Source organism: Narcine bancroftii, chromosome 1, assembly GCF_036971445.1.
Source record: "Narcine bancroftii isolate sNarBan1 chromosome 1, sNarBan1.hap1, whole genome shotgun sequence".
In the NCBI taxonomy this organism is placed as follows: Eukaryota; Metazoa; Chordata; class Chondrichthyes; order Torpediniformes; family Narcinidae; genus Narcine; species Narcine bancroftii.
In genome coordinates this window covers 36,027,399-36,050,038 of record NC_091469.1, presented here as the reverse complement: position 1 = coordinate 36,050,038, position 22,640 = coordinate 36,027,399, and the positions used below count along the sequence as shown (strand labels likewise).

Here is a 22,640-nt window from a genome sequence, read left to right as displayed (position 1 = left end):
AAATCTCTTCCATCGTGTAGAAGATCATCTGATCCCTCCTTCTATAGTCTGGAGAGAGAGGGCTGAGGGGAAATGCAACACCCAGCCTTTTATATCTTCCCGAACATTGGAGTGACCAAATCCAGATACGGTGGTTCGTATGGACTTGGTGAGTTGCAGGCCTTGCTTCCATAAATCTTTAAGAATCTTTCTCTTATACACAGAACTGACACTATCCAAAAATATGGGAATGCCAAAAATCTTCATAACACTATTGTTTAATTGTCTTTAATTGGCCTGGATATGGTGGGATGAATATCTATCTTCCTTTTGAGGAGGTTTGAAAATAACATGTTTAATATCCTAAAAATTACATTATAAACTAGTTCTGCTGAACATCAGAGTCCAGCTAGAAAATGTTGAAGTAACAAATGCATGATGCCATGATCTTGGTATTATGATCACTAGAAAAAATAATCTGAAATCTGAATTATGATAAGGAAGGAAATTAGATAAGAAAAGAATGATTCCAAGATGACAATGGCTTCGATATATTTTATTTTATTTAGTGCAGTGAAATAAACTTGTCTGTCTGGAAAACAGATAAAGGAAATGGAGACCCTGGTGTTAATATCTTTAGACAGATAAGATAATTGAGTCCATTAAGCTCGAGCCATCAGAGTGGACTTAAATGAAGAGGACATTCCAAGACAGTTTGAGTAAAATCAGAGATGAAGCAGGGTCACAAGCAAATTCCCCAATCATGGAGGTGTTTGTTCAGAAGTGATTATTCTAGGCCTGTGGTGATTAGAACAGTGATTAACAGGGAGCATTTTCCAACCCATTGAAATTAGATATTGTCTCTGGCTTTACCTTACTCTTGATTTAGTCTATGTGTGGTCTGAGTCCAGCGTGTTCTTTGAATGAAGTGATAGGAGAAGGTATTCGGTTCAACAGTCAATTTATTACACAGCACAAGAATAAAACTTAACAGAGCTCTGGATCAGTCATTAGTTCATAGGTCACCTGCACAGTGAGCTATTCCCCAAGACTGACCCCTATTGTCCAGTTGGCTCAGTTTATATAAATCAACCTTATCATACAGAACAAAAGTTGTCTTCCTTTGCTAGATCTTTTTGCATAAGGGTTATCACAAGTCATCTCCTGTTTTGCAGATATCTGGGGTGTAGCGCTCCCATCTTAATCCTCCAGGCCAGACTATCCTGTTGTGTTGATCAGAAATTAATTGATCCCCAGATATTTCTAATCACCATTCTGTTCCTGTCTGGCCAATTTCTGCTGTTCTCTTTAACACCTCCTCATGCCTTAATCTTCCTCCTAGACTGGTTTTTCATTCCCTTTGTTTCTTGCAGGCCATTCTTTGTTCTGGTCAGGCCTGTGACTCCTGTGCTACTCACCACCTCCTTCAGTTTGAGCATTCCTCCTAAATCGTTTTATGCATTTCCTCTCCCTGTATTTGGGAGCAGACAATTTTGCTCAGCCAACTTTGCTCCATGCTGTGATTGCCACTTAATCACATTCCTCTTTTTCCCTGAACCATGCAGTAAATATAAAATTATTAATTAATAATTTCTTTCATAATGTTTTAACCCCTAGATTCCAGCAGTCCCCCTTTTGGTCTCATGAAAATGAGACCAACCACCAGTTAACTTATGGGACCAAGACCTCCGAAGTTTTTGCAAGGACCGGCATCTCCGACCCCTTGTTAAACTTAACCTCACAAACATGGCCATTATGAACACACTTCAGTTCAGTGGGGGCCCCAACACAGTGTTCAGGAACGTCAGTCCAATCCGCAAAGTACTGTTTCGGTTCGTTATGGGCTTCCCAGGCTAACCGCAAACACTTCATACAGTGGTTTTCTTCCCCAGCCCCTTCAAGGGCTCGGAACACCAGTACCCATAGTCCCCACATAGTATTCATCCCAGCTCCCTTCATTGTTTTGATGCCAATAAATTGATTATACCGTCAACCACTGATATACAGTCACCGTAGTCCAATAGTCTCTTTAAAAAGGGATGTGTTAAGTGTTCTTAGTCCGTAGTTGCTTCACAGGTTCTCAGTCACCTCCGTTCGAATCTGTTCCAGTGTCCGTGTTGGTGGGTCCATTGCTGTTCACAGACTCCAATGATACCACGTCTCGCCTTTTCCCTGTAGTCGAACCGCGTGGGACGTCCTCTCCACCACTCTGTAGGGTCCTGTCCACCTGGGCTCCGACCACTTTCTCTTGATGACCTTTAGCAGAACCCACTCCGCGACTGATGGTATCGATGTTTCCCCTTTTCTGTTGGGACTTGTGACCTGTTGTGAAAAATCTGACACCAGAGCCGTTAGTTTAGCATAATAAAGCTTGCATCCCATTGAACTTACCTCATTCTTCGTAGCCTGAATTCCGGCTCCCGGTCCCGGACACTGGTGCCCCGTTTGTAGTTTGTAGTTCATATGGAGTCACAGAACTTACCAAACTCCTTATTGACAATAATGCCAGGGGCAACACATCCACCCAATTTAGTTTGGTCCGTGCCTGTACTTTCCCGATCTTACCTTTTATTGTTTGGTTCATCCTCTCCACTTTCCCTTGGGATTGTGGATGGTACACCGTTCCAAAGGCATGTTTCAATCCCAACATCGCTTCTACCTCCTGTAGATCGTTATTCTTAAAATGACTTCCATTATCGGACCTAATTTTTCTAGGAAATCCGTGTCTCGGAATATACTGGTTGATCAGGAATTTACATACCGTCCTTGCATCTTCTCTTTTGGCAGGGATTGCCTCCGGCCACCCTGTGAACACATCTACTGCTACTTACCCTCTCAATCATGTCCGTATAATCAAGTACAATTTCCTGCCCTGGTAACTTAGGTAGCGGGAACTGACCTTCATGTGGCTTTACAGTCGCCTTGACATTGAAAGTTATACATATCTCACACTCTCTAATATGGTTCTCCACCATCGCCGGCAGGAAGGGGTGCCACCAATGTATCAAGTACCTTATCATCTGCTTCTTTCCACAGTGTGTTAGCCCATGCGCCTCCTCGAGGAGGGGTTTCGTGAGTCCAGATGGTAAAACTGGCCTCCCGTCTATCGATCTCCATAATCCTTGATCCTCGCTTGCCCCCCTTTCCTCCCACACCATCCTTTCCTGAGGTGATGCATTGCTTGTTCCTGTATTATTACTTCTACCCTACACGGTGGTAATAAGTCATGTGCTGTTCTGTCTGCCTGTATCATAATAATCTGAGGGCCTGCTGCCCTTTTAGCGGCCATGTCCGCTTCCTGATTTCCCTGAGCCACCATCGTATCTGTTCTATCATGTCCTTTACATTTAAGAACTGCTAATGCCCTTGGTTTCAGGAGGGCCTCAGCCAGTTTCCTAACGTCCTTCTCGTGTTTAATTAGGGTCATTGCTGCTGTTAAAAACCCACTTCTAATCCATTGACTAAGCTCAATCTGTATTGTCCCTACCACATATGCCGAGTCTGTATATATATTGACCTCCTTCCCTTCTGCCCATTCTAATGCTGCTATCATTCCCTGTAGTTCTGCGAGTTGTGCTGACTCCTTTCCTCTCACTGTCCCTGTAATGATTTCTTCAAATCCTCCTGTAGTTTTTCGTACCACCGCATAGGCAGCTTTCAATCCATCTGTGGGGTGTCTGTAACAACACCCATCTGTAAACAAGGTTTTATCTGGTTCTCTTAAGGGTGTAGCCTGTAAGTCAGGTCTTATTTTAATATCCTTTACTACCCTCTTCTCACAACAGTGTGGTTCTCCCTCTCCCATATTGTCTGCCATGTTAATGCCTTCATGGGTAAACGTAACATTTGGAGCATTCAGGATCTTTTCTAGTCTCGTCTACCTTAGCGAAGTCATTGTAAATGCTGTCGAGCTCACAAATGCTACAATACTATGTGTTGTTAATACCGTCAGACCATGTCCCATTACTATGTGTGCCACCTTTTGTAGAATCTTTGCTACTCCCGCTGCATGTCTCGTACATGGTGGGTGTCTGTCTTCCGTCGGGTCTAGTGTGATACTCACATACATGAGCACACATCTTCCACCCCCTTTTTTCTGAAAAAGAACACCATCAATTGTGTGTGCTTTTTCAGAAACATCCAAAAAGAAAGGTAGTTTATAATTTGGAATCGCCAAATCTATAGCTGTTGTAAGAGCTTGCTTCAATAGAATAAAACTCATCTCAGCCTGTGCAGTCCAATCAAGTGTAGCTCCCAGATTCCTCATCCCCTGCTCATTCACCAAAGTTCGCAGTGGATGTGTCAACTCACCATATGATGGGATAAACTGCCTACTATATATAACCTGACAAACCCAAAAACGAAAGCATTTCCTTAACTGTCTTTGGTTTTGGATGTTGTAGTATCGCTGTTCGATGTGCAGGGGAAATCCCTGTGCCTTTCGCTGAGACCATTCTCCCTAAAAAGGTGACCACCTGGCTGCAGCATTGCAGCTTTGAGCGAGAGACTTTAAAGCCTGCCTTGAACAGCTGCACTAGCAGGAGACAGGTGGTCTCCAAACAGGAAGTATGATCAGGTGCTGCTAATAGGATGTCATCTACATACTGGATCAGAACTACCCCACCTGGCAGTGCTAGCCCCCCCAGCTGTTCTTTCAACACCTGATTGAAAATCCCTGGAGATAAGATAAAGCCTTGCGGAAGCCTAGTATACTGTAACTTTCTACCTTATACGTGAACGAAAACACATCTCTTAATGGTTCTGCCAGCAGCAAGCAAAAGAAAGCATTCGCTAAATCTATGCAAGAGAACCACTTGTGGTTAGGGGTTAAAGCAGTCATGGCAGTATATGGGTTTGGTACTGAAACTGTGGGTTTTCGCACAATACCATTGATGCGCCTTAAGTCATTGGCCATCCGATATTTGCCCGTGTCCTGTTTTGGAACAGGTAAGATGGGTGTATTCCAACTAGAACACGAATGTTCCAACACCCCTGAATACATAAGGCCATCAATGGTATCTGCCAGACCCACCTCAGCCTCGGGTTTGTGGGGATACTGCATCTGCCAAATTGGGGTGTAATCTGACAGTTCGAAGGTTATGGGATCAACCTGCTGACAAAAACCCACATCTGCTGATCCTACTGACCACAGGTTCTTAGGGAGAGAATCTAGCATAGGGGCCGAGTTGGGGTGATCCATCTTCTCTCTACCATGAAAGTGTTCAATCTGTCTATGCTCAAGGAGGACTCGATCATATGTCGGGGCCAAAATCCTGTATGCCTGACACGATGAGGAGAACTGCACTGTCGGTATTTGGGTATCGGACCAGTCACTTCGGGACATCAAGTTCCGACACATCGGTCCCAAATCTTTTGCCTGGTGAGTAGTGCCAATTGCAAGGGTGACATGAGGAATGTCCTCACCTGCCATCTCATACCATTCCAGCTGTTCAGATGTCAATGCTACCGTAGCAGCCACTCACTCCTTTCCTACCACTATGTAGTCCGAATTAATCTCCCATTGCCTGCTCTCTACCTCTTCATAAAAGGCATGCTGATACATTTCATCCCCATCCCTATCGTAAAAGAGGGTCATATGGGGGGGGTCCGAGGGAGGGGTATACGGGTGTACCGTCTTGATCCACGGCTTCCATTGATTATAAAGCTTTAGCAGACCTCCCTTTTGTGGGTCCTCCGGTTCCAACAGCCCCCAGTAAATGTCAGCCCATTCTCCCTCAGACACGGATCCTCCAGCTGCCGCCAACAACATCTGAGAACCGGAATGAAGTGTAGTTAATGAACAGTTCATAGAAAATCCATTTGGAAAGGTGACCTCTATTCCGCTGGGTCCACAAAGGATCGATACTCTGCACCTGACCAGCAGGTCTCTGCCCAAAAGATTAGTAGGGCACCTGGCTGATAAAATGTATTGATGTGTAAAAGTCTGTCCCGCCACAGAAGTGACTAGTGGTGTAGAAAACGACAGATTTTCTGGTGTACCCGAGAACCCTATCAGCTGGACGCTAGAGGATGATGTTTTCGCTTGAAACTCAGCGCCAGTGAGTGTTGAAAATCTGGCTCCCGTATCCACTAAAAAGGATACTTCCATGTCCATTACTTTAATCTGCAGGAAAGGGTCTGCCAACCTAGCCTGCTCGTGGGTGCTCGGGCTCCGTCACTGTGGGCAATATTGCTCCTCCTCTGTCAGCAAAGGGAATTGTCTCTTCGGAGCTAGAGCCGCATAGGGTGCCTGATGTACCGGGGGTGGCACTGACGATCTCTGGGGCTGGACCCAATGCTCATTTTGTGGTGGTCCATATCCCCCTTCCCCCAGTGTCCTGAGGACCCCAAACTAGGGGGCAGTCTCTCTTCCAGTGTCCTGGCTGACCGCATACAAAACATACAGCTGGCTGCATTCGTGGAGCACCCCGACCTCTCCCTCTTACTCGGAATCCCCCATTGGACCTCCTGTTCTGCCCACATAGGTGGGACCCGGTGCCCAATTTGGGGCCGGGTGCCAATTCGTATTATTCCCTTGAGGTGGCTGCGGTGGCTGCTGAATCATCTGGTTCGCACCCTTTGAGGGATTCTTTTTTGCCTCATTTGCCTTTTTCCTAGCCTCTTCCAATTGAAGCTTAAGGAGTTGCACTTGTGCAGACTCCATAATTTGTTTGTCCTCCTTTTGCTTAGCCCTATAACGCTTCATGTGATGGGCCAAATGTTTTTCCCATTGCTCAGTCAAGCAACCAGGAATATCAGGGTTATTCTCTAACGCCTCCCTGACTACAGCTGGCAGCCCGCTCGTTACTGCAGACTTAAAGAGTGTAGTCTGCAAGGGTTCTGTGGCTGGGTGTACTCCTGCTTTATCCGTCCAACTCTCCTTACACTGATTCAAAAAGGTCGAGATCTCCTCATCCTCTGACTCCTTTTGTCTATTGTGAGGAGTGGGGGTGGTGTGATCCTCTGACATTCCTACCGAGAAGGCATTCTCAAGTGTCTGTTCTTGCTCTCTCTCATTTGTTTTTTCCAGTCGCATACTAGTTTCCCTTACTTTACATACATCATTCTGTATTTCCTTCGTTAACTACTTCATTTCCTCCACCCTTTCCTGCATAACTCTCTTAAGTCTCTCCTTCACCCTCTGGAGTTCTGGACCTGTTAACTCAGTGACATTCACTATTCCCTCACTTATCTGCATCGTTGGCATCTGGGGAATAGGATAAGGTGGTGGCAATGTCTCTGGTAACTTTGGATATAGCGGGGCTGATGGCTTAACCTCCTCGTTTTCTCCTTTATGATAGGGGGTCCCTTTTTAATATCATGTTGAAGGTTCGCTTCCACAGCCATGCAAGCCAATGTCATATTGTGTAAATCTGCCCTTCTCTGTTCGTTCACTTCTTTCTGCTGTTTAAGCCTTCTTCTATTCCATATAGATCCTTGTCCCTTTGCCTCATGTTCCCGTACCTCCTTTGCCGCTTCCTTCTCAGCTTCTCCTAAGTACATTACCAGCCGGATTTTTTCAAACCCTCGCGGTACCTTCCCATGACTCTGCAGCTCTTTCCATATCTGTTCGTACCGTGCCATAGCCTGTACCTCCTCTCCCTTCGGTAATCCTCCCAGTAATTGATTCCTTGTTTTTTCCCACTGTCGGTTTACAGATGGGGGAACCCATCTGTCTTCCCCGAACTCTTGCCCTACATCCCTAATTACTCCTTCCATCTTATGTTCCGATTTTTAACCCTTTAGACTTCGTACTTCACTGGGTCTCTCCCCTGGCAGGATTTTGCCACCCCGCAATCCACTTCGACCCTTCCCACGTTATTATAAACACCAGTGGCACACTGTACACAATCCTTAAACAAATACTTATTATAAACTATTATGATACACTACACGATTCTTAAACAGATACTTATTATACACTATAGAAACAAATAACTATAACACAATACACCTGATACAGATACTTATTATACACTACTATGGTACACGATCCTTAAACAAATACTTATTGTCTTTCTTTCTTTGGCTTAGCTTCGCGGACGAAGATTTATGGAGGGGGTAAAAAAGTCCACGTCAGCTGCAGGCTCGTTTGTGGCTGACCAGTCCGATGCGGGACAGGCAGACACGATTGCAGCGGTTGCAAGGGAAAATTGGTTGGTTGGGGTTGGGTGTTGGGTTTTTCCTCCTTTGCCTTTTGTCAGTGAGGTGGGCTCTGCGGTCTTCTTCAAAGGAGGCTGCTGCCCGCCAAACTGTGAGGCGCCAAGATGCACGGTTTGAGGCGTTATCAGCCCACTGGCGGTGGTCAATGTGGCAGGCACCAAGAGATTTCTTTAGGCAGTCCTTGTACCTTTTCTTTGGTGCACCTCTGTCACGGTGGCCAGTGGAGAGCTCGCCATATAATACGATCTTGGGAAGGCGATGGTCCTCCATTCTGGAGACGTGACCCATCCAGCGCAGCTGGATCTTCAGCAGCGTGGACTCGATGCTGTCGACCTCTGCCATCTCGAGTACCTCGACGTTAGGGGTGTGAGCGCTCCAATGGATGTTGAGGATGGAGCAGAGACAACGCTGGTGGAAGCGTTCTAGGAGCCGTAGGTGGTGCCGGTAGAGGACCCATGATTCGGAGCCGAACAGGAGTGTGGGTATGACAATGGCTCTGTATACGCTTATCTTTGTGAGGTTTTTCAGTTGGTTGTTTTTCCAGACTCTTTTGTGTAGTCTTCCAAAGGCGCTATATTGTACACTATTATGATATACTATTCTTAACCAAATACTTATTATACACTATAGAAACAAATAACTATAACACAATACACCTTATTCTATTTGGCCAAGTGTCTAAACCTATATCTCGAGATCGCTACGAGGGGACTCTAACCCTGTTCTACTAGGGGGACTCTAACCCCCTTTTTCTACAGGGGACTCTAACCCTGTTCTACTAGGGGGACTCTAACCCCCTTTTCTTGCAGGGGACTCTAACCCCCGCTTCTTACAGGGGACTCTAACTCCTGAAGCTTTATTCTTTGGCTTTAACTAGGACTTTTGCAGAGTAGTGACAACACACAATTTTATCGTTGCCAATAGCAGAACTTTGTTTAAACAGGCGTCTGCTTACCTCCTTTTGTTGAATGGCCACTTGTTGTTATCACCACACCACAATCGACCGGTGTTTCGTATCTTTTTCTTCCGTCACTTCTCCATCTTCATCACGTCGGGGTCACCAAATTGTCGGACTCTGGCTTTACCTTACTCTTAATTTAGTCTATGTGTGGTCTGAGTCCAGCGTGTTCTTTGAATGAAGTGATAGGAGAAGGTATTCGGTTCAACAGTCAATTTATTACACAGCACAAGAATAAAACTTAACAGAGCTCTGGATCAGTCGTTAGTTCATAGGTCACCTGCACAGTGAGCTATTCCCCAAGACTGACCCCTATTGTCCAGTTGGCTCAGTTTATATAGATCAACCTTATCATACAGAACAAAAGTTGTCTTCCTTTGCTAGATCTTTTTGCATAAGGGTTATCACAAGTCATCTCCTGTTTTGCAGATATCTGGGGTGTAGCGCTCCCATCTTAATCCTGTTGTTTTGATCAGAAATTAATTCATGATATTTCTAATCACCATTCTGTTCCTGTCTGGCCAATTTCTGCTGGTCTCTTTAACACCTCCTCATGCCTTAATCTTCCTCCTAGACTGGTTTTCCATTCCCTTTGTTTCTTGCAGGCCATTCTTTGTTCTGGTCAGGCCTGTGTCTCCTGTGCTACTCACCACCTCCTCAGTTTGAGCATTCCTCCTAAATCGTTTTATGCATTTCCTCTCCCTGTATTTTGGGAGCGGACAATTTTGCTCAACCAACTTTGCTCCATGCTGTGATTGCCACTTAATCACATTCCTCTTTTTCCCTGAACCATGCAGTAAATATAAAATTATTAATTAATCATTTCTTTCATAATGTTTTAACCCCTAGATTCCAACAATATTTAAGTTCATATGCAGAGGATGGAGAACAGGAATTTCTGGAATACTAACTCAAAACTGTCCCATGATGTTAGCTTTTGCTCAACAGCTTGATTGGCCCCAAAGTATGACAACAAAGAAGAAAACAGTGAAACTGTTATTGTTGTATAAGGCAGGCACCGAGATATTTGGCTATTGCTGCTTAATTCATCAATCTGCTTCACAGAATCGTTACATCTGCTGCTGGTTGTAGATCTGCTTTGCTTTAATTCATTAAGATAATTAAGGTAACTGTCATTTTGTTGCTATCTACTCAGGACAATGCATTCCTTGACCCTTTATGTAATAATTTAGGAGAAGTTCAATGTTACAGACACCATAAATTTCTCTGGTCCTTGATTCTAGTAGGACACAGAAACAGGCAAATATTTGTGTTGGTACTTGGAAAAGTGCTGTGAAAAAACTGACTGATCTTTGGACAGTTTTTAGTTCATTCCATGAAAGTTGACTGGATACTATTTATTGGAGGTTGCAGTTGTAAAATAAGGAGCCATTTCTGTAAAGAAAACTGGTCTGTTTTCTGATGATTAATGTGCTAGAGATGTGCCAAGAGAATGTAGGACAGGGATTCCAAAGATCGACATTTTGACATAATATTTCTGGAATTTTAATGTTAATTGTTCCATTTTATTCTCCTTTTGTAGGATACAAACTATTCACTCCCAATAGGAACTGTCTTTCAATGTGAGTGTGTGAGTGTGCACATGTGTGCATGTGCATGACATATATAGCTCTGTCTAATTTGCCTTGAGCATGGTGTTAATGCAAACCTAGGAGAGTTTGGATTTTATCCTGCAGCATACCAAAACTAACAACAGATCTGTGGACAGATTTTGCAAACTTAAGACCTATGAGGAATCTGAAGGGAAATGCCTGAAACCATATGAGCAGAACTAGGCTACTCGGCCCATCGAGTCTGCTTCACCATTCTATCATGAACTGTCCATTCACCTCACTCCTGTCTTCTCCCCATAACTTTTGATTCCTGACTATTCAGTTACCTATCAATCTCTTACATGCTAATTGGAAGAAATTTCCAGATAAATGGTCTGTCGCAAAAATAACTGTATAATTCAGATGTCAAAAATATTGTCACATTAACTTATTTTATAAAGGTATACAATGCTTTTTTTAAAAATTAATTGTACATTTTATGTTAGGGAGAAGAATTTGAATCTTTTAGTAGGATTAACTATCATTCTATCTGCAACACAAGACATATATTTCAAAATAATCTATCTCAGACAAACTATCATGAAGGGATTATTTTGGAATATTTCCATCACATGTTTATTGTCTGTATCTTAGGACTTGCATGAAGTTCACAATAATGAGTATGAGGGAGTATTTCCTTATGGTTCTTTGAATAGCATAGGTGCTAACTTAATGTATGTGAGTATGTATGTGAGTGGAGGAAAAAAAAAGGTTGAGAACCACTGCCCTTTTCCAAGAATGATGCTCTCAGCATTCTCTCATGTTTCCTTTGTTTGACTGTCAAAAATCACGTCATTTGTCACACATCATCTTTGGAGTCTGTGTTCTCAGCAAGTGGGATAACAGAAAAAAAGTTTCTTTTTTTTTATTTTACAAATAGTCCAAGCTGCTTCTTGTCCTAAAATGGCAATTTAATTTCAAAGTCAAGACAAGAGCTCCATCAAACTTATCAATTTGCTTCACCCTGACAGCTGAGGTGAAGGAATGTGATGAAGGTACAGGATTTCCAGAGATGAATAATCTGCATGGTCTGCATTTTTTATTGCTTTTAATTTTTCAGCTAATAATTCCTTCTTGGTGCTTCAGTATCAATATCACATTCCAAGCATGACCGGTCAATAGTTCTCAACCTTTTACTTAGGATACCATAGGTGCTCCGTGATTAGTAAGAGATTACTTAAAGTGGTCTGTGAGTGGGAAGAAAAGGGTTGAGAACCACTATCTTAAAATGATACCTTGGTTAATTGTTAAGCTGTATTCTATTCATGCAAAGGGCCATTCACTGGCTGGTTATCATCCAACACCTAACAACACCAATACCATCTGGCTTTGTGATAAGCTCCTCCGATGATCTTTAAGAATGGATGAGGATTGTGTTAAATTCTCTTCACGCCAAGCAGTCAAAACATTCAGAGAATCACAAAGTATCTCATGAAACTTGCCAAAAAATTGTAGTGCACTGGCACAGACAAACATTTAAGAATTCCATTGTTATCTGTGTGAACTTCACTTCATGATTGTGAATGAACTCTATTCTGACAACTTTTTGTGCATGATTAATTGTTGTGAATTGCTGACTAGAATTTTTCAAAAATATTCAGGAGATTGTTTTTTTTGTGTGTGATTTGGAAAATACCATCACCTTTTATTTCAGCCCTCATGAGGCTAAATTTGATTGGATTGAGGTGAAGGGGAAGAGGAATGCAGCATTTAAATATGCAGTGTCAACTCCTCTTCTCCCTCCTCCCTCCTGGCATGTCTCCAGATTACTATTGTGTCTTTCTTTCAACATGCATCAATGTTCGCATAGGGTCTGCCCAGAGCAGAAGTGGTAGGGAAACTGGGAGGGAAAAGGCTGGGAACTAGATACCTCTGCCAACATCACTCATTTTGGGTTCAGGAATGACACTAATTCCGAGTACCATCTGATGTGGAGGAGGTGAATGTTGCCAGGCCTCTAGCAGTGATCTTGTGCTTTTACTTAAAAAGGGCATTATTAGATTCATTATTATGGGCCAAAAATCAACCTTTTCATTCATAAGCATTTCAATACTTTTGAAGAAAGCAATTGATGGCTAAAAAGGGCATACTTAAATTAAATACTTTTCTGGGTGGCTACCATTGGTGTTTCATACAACTTTATTTAAACAGCTCTACAAGCAAAATATGACCAAGGCACTCCATTGGCTAAATATTTGTTCCCATCTTCACCAAAAGTTTACATTAGTGGTCCTCAACATGTAAACCAGTGGTTCTCAACATTTTTCTTTCCACTCACATACCACTATAAGTATTCCCTATGCCATCGGTGCTCTGCGATTAGTAAGGGATTGCTTAAGGTGGTATGTGAGTGGAAATAAAAAGTTTGAAAACCACTATTTTAATCGTACCTAATTGACTCATTTTGTGCACGGTTTCATAACTCAAAAAGAAATGGGCCAATGACAATTTTTCTCAAGTAAAATATTTCAGGAACAATTGGATCTAGAGCAGTGATTTTCAACCTTCTCTTCCCACTCACATACCACCTTAAGCAATCCCTTACTAATCACAGAGCACTGATGGCATATGGAATACTTAAAGTGGTATGCGAGTGGAAAGAAAATGATTGAGAACCACTGGTTTACATGTTACTTCAGAGAACACTTACTTTTACAATTTTAAACATATTTTTTACCTATTATTTTATTCTTATTTATTTAATTTAAAAAAATATATTTTTCTCATTTTTTTGCCAGTTCCTTGAAATCTGGACACTTGGAGTTTAACATCAGATATACATTCAAGGCATGACCTAGACTCATTTCTGGATGACCAGAACTTGTATGTAGCAAATGAAATTCTTTTTTATATATACCAAACTAACAGACCATGTCTCTAACAGAATAGTTATGTATAATGAATATTGTTCATGATAAATTCCAATGTCTGAGACTGGACAATTTTCTGTTTACATGAAACAGAAATAGTTTATTAATGTGTTTTAACATTATCTATTAATTCAAGTCACAGGATGAGTCATCACTTATCTTGTAGCATTGGAGGATATTTATTTATTTGTGTACAAGGATTAAAGTTAAACCATATTTCCTGCAAATTTTGACAAAAAAAGGCATCCAGCATTTTCTGAAATGATTAGTAGGAGATGAGATGATGATTTACAAGGTGCATCTCAGACTATCTGTGAACTCGCACCTTGTGGGGATAATATATACGATCAGAGATTAAGAAAAATTGGAGTCAAGGCTCCTTAATGGGTGAAACCATCATGGTAAATAGACTCCCTACTATATCCTGGACAGAATATTGATTTAACTGTGTGGTTAAAGGAAAGTCATTATTATGATAAATAGTACTGTTAGTTCCCTAGCACCCAGAGGAGAAGGGGAGGGTAAATTCCTCCCTTGCCCTCAGTGCACAGAGGTAGGTGTAAGCTTTACGCCTACCTCTAACTCTGTAAGTAACAACTAATGAGTGTAATCAACATTTTCATCTAACTTATCCAAGATGCTGCAGAAAAGCATTTTACACCACAGGCATTTGAAGGCAACGTCATGCACTCCCTCCCATCTTCTAATGGTTTGATTCTATTTGGGAGGTGGTGTGGGCTCAGAGGTGGTGAGTATTGCTGTCAGAAGAATGGTGACAGGTTTGCAAAAGGCTATAAGCAGGCTGCTAGAATGGACAGATTCATGGCTGATGAAGTTTAATGCAGAGATACCTGAAGTGATTTATTTTTAACAGGAAGAATGAGGAAACACAATGAACATTATAAGCCCTAAATGAAGGTAGTGTAGGATCAGAAGGTTCTGGTGCTTTGAGAACTCTGATCGTCAAAAATATTGGGGCAGGTTGAGAAAGCAATTAATAAGACATGCATGAATCTGGACTTTATGAATCGAGGTAAGTGCATAAAAGCAGGGAAGTTATGTTGAATTTTTATAAAACATTGGTCAAGCTTATCCTCTGTTCACTTCTGATTGCCTCCTTAGAGTAAGTACATGAAGCCATTTAAAAAAAAGAGTCCAGAAAAGATTTATAAGAATGGTTTGTGGGATGAGCAACTGTTTAACTTGAGAATAAATTGTTGAGGTGAGGGATGGTGAGAGACCTTTCATTTTGGAAGAATTAAGGAGAAAATTAATGGAAGGAGATTTAAAGTGATGGGAGGAAAGACACTCTGTGCCTGATGATATGTGATGTGTCGAATCATGTTCCTGTGTGGCATTCAAGAGAGAATTGCATAAATAGATGGTGAGGAAAAAAATTGCAAGGCACCAGATAAATGGTCGGGGTGGAACCCGTGAATTGTTCGGCAAGAAAGTGTGTGTGTGTGTGGACACATTAATGTGAATGACCTCCTTCTATGTGTACAATTCTAAGGTTCTTTCCCAATCCTGAGGGTCACACCCAAGTTCAGTCCAAATCACATAAGTCTAGGTTGAATTTTTCCTCTAGGCATGAGAGAACATTTAATTTTTTGGAGTCTTTTTCTGATCTTTGATGACATTAATTTAATGTAAGATACTCTCTACTGCTTCAGATGAATCTTAAATATTATGGCATTATATTGAAGAAAGGAAAGTTGTATTTAGTGTGTGGATAATCATTATCCATTAATCAACAGTCTCAAAAATTATTTATTATGAGAGTAATAAAGGTAATTTTAGCCCATTAGTTACATGCTGACTCACAAGAGAAACACACAAAGATCAGCGTGTACAGAGCCGTTGTCATACCCACGCTCCTGTACGGCTCCGAATCACCTATGGCTCCTAGAACGCTTCCATCAGCGCTGTCTCCGCTCCATCCTCAACATTCATTGGAATGACTTCATCATCAACATCGAAGTACTCGAGGTGGCAGAGTCCACAAACATCGAATCCATGCTGCTGAAGACCCAACTGTGCTGGGTGGGTCACGTTTCCAGAATGGAGGACCATCGTCTTCCCAAGATTGTGTTCTATGGCGAGCTCTCCACTGGCCACTGAGCAGAGGTGCACCAAAGAAGAGGTACAAGGACTGCTTAAAGAAATCTCTTGGTGCCTGCCACATTGACCACCGCCAGTGGGCTGATCTCGCCTCCAACCGTGCATCTTGGCACCTCACAGTTCAGCAGGCAGCAACCTCTTTTGAAGAAGACCACAGAGCCCACCTCACTGACAAAAGACAAAGGAGGAAAAACCCAACACCCAACCCCAACCAACCAATTTTCCCTTGCAACCGCTTGTAATGGAGGATTAAAACCATGTACTCAGATGCTTTTTGCTTATGTGGAACTGACGACACTGGGTCCACACGCAGGTCACCTTACTTTCAGAACTAGCAGATGTAATTAAACTCAGCCATGGGGACTTATCTGAAGATACACTTTGAAATGGAATTCCACCGTGAGGCCCAGGGAAAGCAGTTGTCAAATACGACACTCTGAAATTGACGTATTGGTCACAACCTGTCTTGCTCAAGAAGTTTTAATGAGTCCTTGTATCTACGAGATAAACCAGGATATCATAGCATCCTGCTCCATAATAATTAATCTTCTAAACTGTAGAATAGTATGCTCAGCTTTGATTTTGACTGACAAATGTTAGAGGGAGTGGGTGCATGATTAATTGTTTTTGGGGTATAAAAGTCTGTGGTCCTGCTGCTGAAGTTTAGACTCTCCGAGGGGTGGGAACACCCCTTGTCAAGAAGGAAGAACAGCCAGAGTCCGAGCAACGTCCCGGTCGGGGGAGGTGGAGAAGCTGCTACCAGCGCCCTGACAACCTACTACAAGTGTGCAGTTGTTGCCTCGCTTCGGCAGTTGGGACCAGTCCAAGCGTTGATAAGTATAGTTGGGAAGGGCTTGCATATTGTAGTGTGAAATCAGCTTTTGAATTAGTAATAAACATTTGTATAAACTGAACTGCTCTCGGTGTGTGTGTCTATTTTCTTTCGGTAGCTAAAACACTGTGACCAATCTAAAATGAACAAAATGAGAGGTATAAGTTTACCCAAGACAATTGGCGCTGCGAGCAGGGTTGGTCTCAAGATGTTTCGCCGAAAGAAAGAGGTGAGCCCTGAGCAGTTCTTAATTCCTGGATGGACTTCCAAAGACGATGGGTTTGGCATGTTGGCCAATACCCTGTCTTTGTTGGGACCACCCATTAGTTGGGATGAGAAGTTAGACTCATCAAGTGCACCTCTGGGAGAGCGGGTTGCCACTCTCCTTCGAGAAAGTAAATTTCCTGATAAAAAGGGAATGCTGACGAATGGTTTTTGGTTGCTGGCCACAGCATTACGCCACTCCGTTCAGCGTGAAGCAGAATTAATTCAAAGAGAAGTAGAATCTCAGTGCAAAAGAAAGCAATTAGAGGAGGAGCTAGAAGTCCTGCGACAATGCTGTTCCATGATGAGCGAGATTGTTCGTACCAGTCAGGACAGAGCCAAAGAATGGGAAGATAAGCATGTCCAAATGATTTGCCGTAATATTAAACTCCGGCAGCAGCTCTGTGCAGATAAGGAAAGGCATGGAGTAGAACCCGATCCATATCGTATTCATGCCATGATAAGGAATGGTGACGATCCTGATGTAATTGAGGATTGGGATGGGAATATCTGGAATGACAATGGTAATAATGCAGATACTCCTCAGCATGTGTCTAACATACTACCCTCTCCATCTGCTGTTCATGCCCGCCCTATAAGGCAGCAGATTTCCCAAACAGACAGAAGGGGGGATGATGTAAGGGTAGAGATGGAAGGGATAGATACCCCGGTTTCCCATGTGGACCCAGGGGAAAATACCCAAACCCCTGCTTATGCTCTATGGCCTACTCCCTCTGTTGGATGGCCTCCACCTCCTCCCCTAGACTGGGTGGAGGACCCTGTGAGCCAAAGTGGGAACAGGGGTCGGAAGGAGTCAATGATCCGTGATTTCTCTGTAAAAGAGCTGGCTGCCATTGGAGATCGATTTAGTCAAAAAGCAGGGGAACATCATCCCCAGCTGCTGAGTCCTCCTGGCCCAGCTGTGCTTTCTGCTCCCACTGCTGCTTCTATCGAGCTGGCTTCTCCTGCTCCAGTTACTCATGATGAGGTAAAACAATGGGTTAAACAGGCTCTTAAAGATAACAATAGCATGTGGTCCTGGAAGCCCCCGAACCCTTCTGAAGCCTGAAGGTGTGGGCAGGATTCCCGTGTCTACTCCATCGAGACACGGCGCACACACGGGGATCCGCGGCCCTACATACCGTTAACAATCCACTGGGGTGGGGGTAATGATCGCCAATACTTGGCTTTGGTCGACACCGGTGCAGAGCACTCGGTGATTCCTGGTAATCCAGACCTCTGGACTGGACCGGCCTTTCGATTAGAGGGGTTGGGAGGAGCGGTCACCCTGGCAAAGGAAATAAAAGTCTGTGCCATGGTGGGTGATAGCCCTTCCCCTGTCTGGTTACATGCCCTGGTGGCTGCTACTGACGAGTGTATCCTGGGTATTAATATGTTGGCCGGTATGGCCCTTAATACTAGCTAAGGGGGATTTGAATTTGGAATTCGAACTATTACAAAAAAACTAGTAGTGGGTCAGGCTAAGTGGGATCCTGTGATGGTGCCAGCCCCCATGAAACCAGTGTGCATTCCACAATATCATCTCCCTGGGGGGCAGGAAGAGATTACTGCCACCATCGATGCTCTGCAAGAAGAAGGGGTAGTGAGGCCCGCAACGTCGCCCTTTAATAGCCCTGTTTGGCCGGTCCAGAAGCCGGACGGCTCCTGGAGAATGACAGTTGATTATCGTTTTTTGAACAAACATGCCCCACCACTTGCTTCAGCAGTTCCGGACATTGTCACTCTTATTGAAAACATTGCTACTGGGAACTCAGGAACATGGTATGCTGTCATTGATCTCGCTAAGGCCTTCTTCAGTATTCTTATAGCTGAGGACTCACAGGATCAGTTCGCCTTTACCTGGAAGGGGCGCCAGTATACCTTCACCCACCTTCCAGTATCGCCTTCCCTCTCAATTCACCATTATATTGATGATGTGGCCTCCTGGAGCCTCTGGCAGAAACAAGAGGGTCGCCGAGTCCCACTAGGATTCTAGTCACGTACCATGCCTGAGGCTGCCACTCGTTATTCTGTTTTTGAACAACAGTTACTAGCCTGTTACTGGGCCCTGCTAGAGACTGAAAGAATGACAGGTGATGCAGATGTTCAATTGCGACCTGCACTTCCTATAATGAATTGGGTCCTGGCTAATGATGCTAATCTAAAGATCTGGCGGGCTCAGCAGTCTTCTATTGTTAAATGGAAGTGGTATATTCAGAGTCGTGCGACCAGAGGGCCTGAAGGGGTGGGCCGCATACACGAACAGGTGGCTTACCATCCTAGGTCAGGAACTCAGTTATCGGAGGAGGGGGATGGTGGCTCCAGTCAGTATGCTGAGTTGAAGGCAGTCACTTTACCACTAGATCCCCATGATCACCCTCTTCGCCTGTTTACTGATTCCTGGGCTTTGGCTAATGGACTTGTGGTATGGATGCCTGATTTGCAAAAGAACAACTGGATGATACATGACCACCCAGTATGGGGCAAAGAGTTGTGGCAGCTGTTGTGGGATGCTTCCCACCATCGTGAGATAACCGTTTATCACGTTGATGCCCATACCAATATGGCGACTAACATGGCTCAACATAATGCAGTAGCAGATCAGCTTGCCACTATCAGCTGTGCTGATACCGTCCCCCTGGCTCGATGGGCACATGAACAGAGTGGTCATTTGGGGGAGAAGGGATCAGCTATGTGGTCCCGTACACATGCTTTATCCATCCATAAGGATGATGTCCGCATGGTCATATGTACATGCCCAGAATGTCAGCTTGTGAAGTTCCATACCGTTCCACCTGGTCTGCATGGCCGAATAAAACGGGGTGCTCACTCAGCTGCGGTCTGGCAAATTGATTACATAGGCCCCATGCTAGACTGCATGGGTAAATATTACGTCCTAGTAATGGTTGACACCTTTTCGGGCCTGGTTTTTACTTTTCCCATCAAGACGGCTGACCAAGCTAGCACTATCCAAAGACAAAACCATTTGATTTATCGTTATGATGTTCCAGAGGAGATTCACTCTGATAATGGCTCGCACTTCTCCGGGAAAGCAATCTGTGATTGGGCAAATGACAACGGTATTTTATGGGTCCACCATATTCCTTATTACCCGCAGGCTGCCGGGTTAGTTGAACAAATGAACGGCTTACTGAAGGAACAAATTCATTTGTTATCATCACTGGGGACCCTGAAGGGGTGGTGCCATGTGCTGCAGCAGGCAGTCGACAATTTGAATCATCGCCCTTTAAAAGGAGGTACACCTTTCCACCGACTTCTTCACGCTCCTGAATTACAGCCTATTCCAGAGGAATAACAGTCAATGCCCCCCATCCCCGAACTAGAGAATGTTGGACAAAAAGTATGGGTGGCACCACCAGGTAGTGGCCCTCCTGTAAAAGGGGAAATAGTGACACCTGCCCAGGGTAACACTCGGTGGGTAGCTATTGAGGGACAGGATGATTTAGTCTGTTTAAACACTGAACGCTTATGGTATCGTGAGTGACATGTGTCAGGCTTCTTTGTTCCAGGTTCTCCATTTTACACTCCTGGTGATCTGGCTTAACAGCTGCTTTGATGCCAGCAATTAGATTTGTAATGTCGAGGACGTTCCAAGGGAGTTCCCCGTGGGAAACACGGTCCGATGCATTACACCAAGGAAGTCCTCGGTCACCAGCCTCAAGTGCAGCTTATATAAATATGTTATTGTTCAGCATGTTTCAAAATCTGTTCGTGAGCTCCAGTATCTGGGTATTGTGGCCAACAAGGATAATTTGAGCCTTGGTTGGAATCCTTTCTCATGGCTAACTGCTACATTTGGGGGAGTGGGCCACACTATCCTCCGTTGGTTGCTCGCGTCATTGCTTATCTTTGTAATTGTTGTTTTGATTTCTCTTTTTTCGCTCCCTCTGTACTCAAATACTGGTTAGGCCTCGCAAATGACAGATTGTGACCAAGGGGTGGAATGTAATGGAGGATTAAAACCATGTACTCAGATGCTTTTTGCTTATGTGGAACTGACGACACTGGGTCCACACGCAGGTCACCTTACTTTCAGAACTAGCAGATGTAATTAAACTCAGCCATGGGGACTTATCTGAAGATACACTTTGAAATGGAATTCCACCGTGAGGCCCAGGGAAAGCAGTTGTCAAATACGACACTCTGAAATTGACGTATTGGTCACAACCTGTCTTGCTCAAGAAGTTTTAATGAGTCCTTGTATCTACGAGATAAACCAGGATATCATAGCATCCTGCTCCATAATAATTAATCTTCTAAATTGTAGAATAGTATGCTCAGCTTTGATTTTGACTGACAAATGTTAGAGGGAGTGGGTGCATGATTAATGGTTTTTGGGGTATAAAAGTCTGTGGTCCTGCTGCTGAAGTTTAGACTCTCCGAGGGGTGGGAACACCCCTTGTCAAGAAGGAAGAACAGCCAGAGTCCGAGCAACGTCCCGGTCGGGGGAGGTGGAGAAGCTGCTACCAGCGCCCTGACAACCTACTACAAGTGTGCAGTTGTTGCCTCGCTTCGGCAGTTGGGACCAGTCCAAGCGTTGATAAGTATAGTTGGGAAGGGCTTGCATATTGTAGTGTGAAATCAGCTTTTGAATTAGTAATAAACATTTGTATAAACTGAACTGCCCTCGGTGTGTGTGTCTATTTTCTTTCGGTAGCTAAAACACTGTGACCAATCTAAAATGAACAAAATGAGAGGTATAAGTTTACCCAAGACACCGCTGCAACCGTGCCTGCCTGTCCCGCATCGGACTTGTCAGTCACCAACGAGCCTGCAGCAGACGTGGACATACCCCTCCATAAATCTTCGTCTGCGAAGCCAAGCCAAAGAAGAAGAAGCTCACAAGAGAACAATACAATTCAATCAGTTCCATACCTCTTTATATTTCCCAGTCTCTGCGACTTATTTCCTCTAACAACATCCAATTAAATTTCCAGAACATGTGGAAAGAAACCAGAGCATTCAGAGTGAATTCCACACAAATTCCACCGAGGTGAGGGTGTAGCGGCGCACAGTGCGGTATCGCGGTATCGCGAACTGTCACCGGCATGGTTCTGCGGGCGTGTGGAACCATAATATGGATGTCTGCATACTCACCTAATGGACCGTGCATGAGAGATACTTAGTGCCGAGGAACGGCACGTTGAGATGTTGAGTCTCCTGCCGGAAGGCGTGGGACTCTCAAAAGGCTAAATTTAAACCTGCCGATCCCGTGGATCGGTAGCAATCTCATAGTGACGTCCCACCTTGTCTCATGGAGCCTGGGACACACAATATAAAAAAGAAGCTTGTAAACTTAATAAATCGGTCTTGAGTTGACTAATCTGGTGTGTGTTTTTGTATTACTTCAGTAGCCACTACAAGGGCACTGATGCAAATTCTTGTTGGGGAATTATTGCATTGCAGTTTTGCTGTAGCATGCTGTGTGCAGAGTGGCTGCTTATTTTCTGCATGGCAGAATGTTAGGGATGCTGAAGGACTGGAAGTTGCTACATCAGATGAAAGCCTATGATTTTATCTTCTCTGCAAGCATGTGGAATCAGTCTTCAGGTTACAGCCCACCATTATGTACACAGATATGTCCTCCTCTTGCAACATACTGGCTGTAAGTATTTTCAAGAAGCATGGGTTTGCTGGAGGATCTGTTCACGCCAGGAAAGTTGACTCAGTTCTTATGAAAGGTTACAAACCCAAAATGCTAACCAGGGCTGGTTAAATTGGCCATAGTTTTTGATCCTACTAAATGCCCATTAATTTGGATCATTGTTGGAAATTGCATACATGCACCTATCGCATGAGATGTAAAATAAGGCAAGTTT

The 22,640-nt window shown here is 43.8% G+C and overlaps 1 long non-coding RNA gene across 1 annotated transcript in view; it reads left to right on the top strand.

The window, feature by feature from the left end:
• LOC138757081 (uncharacterized) overlaps positions 1-22,640 on the top strand; it is a 70,273-nt gene that overhangs the window by 25,705 nt on the left and 21,928 nt on the right. The window contains exon 2 of the long non-coding RNA XR_011353329.1: positions 13,452-13,536. This is a non-coding gene — a long non-coding RNA (uncharacterized lncRNA). The remainder of the gene's footprint in view (positions 1-13,451; positions 13,537-22,640) is intronic.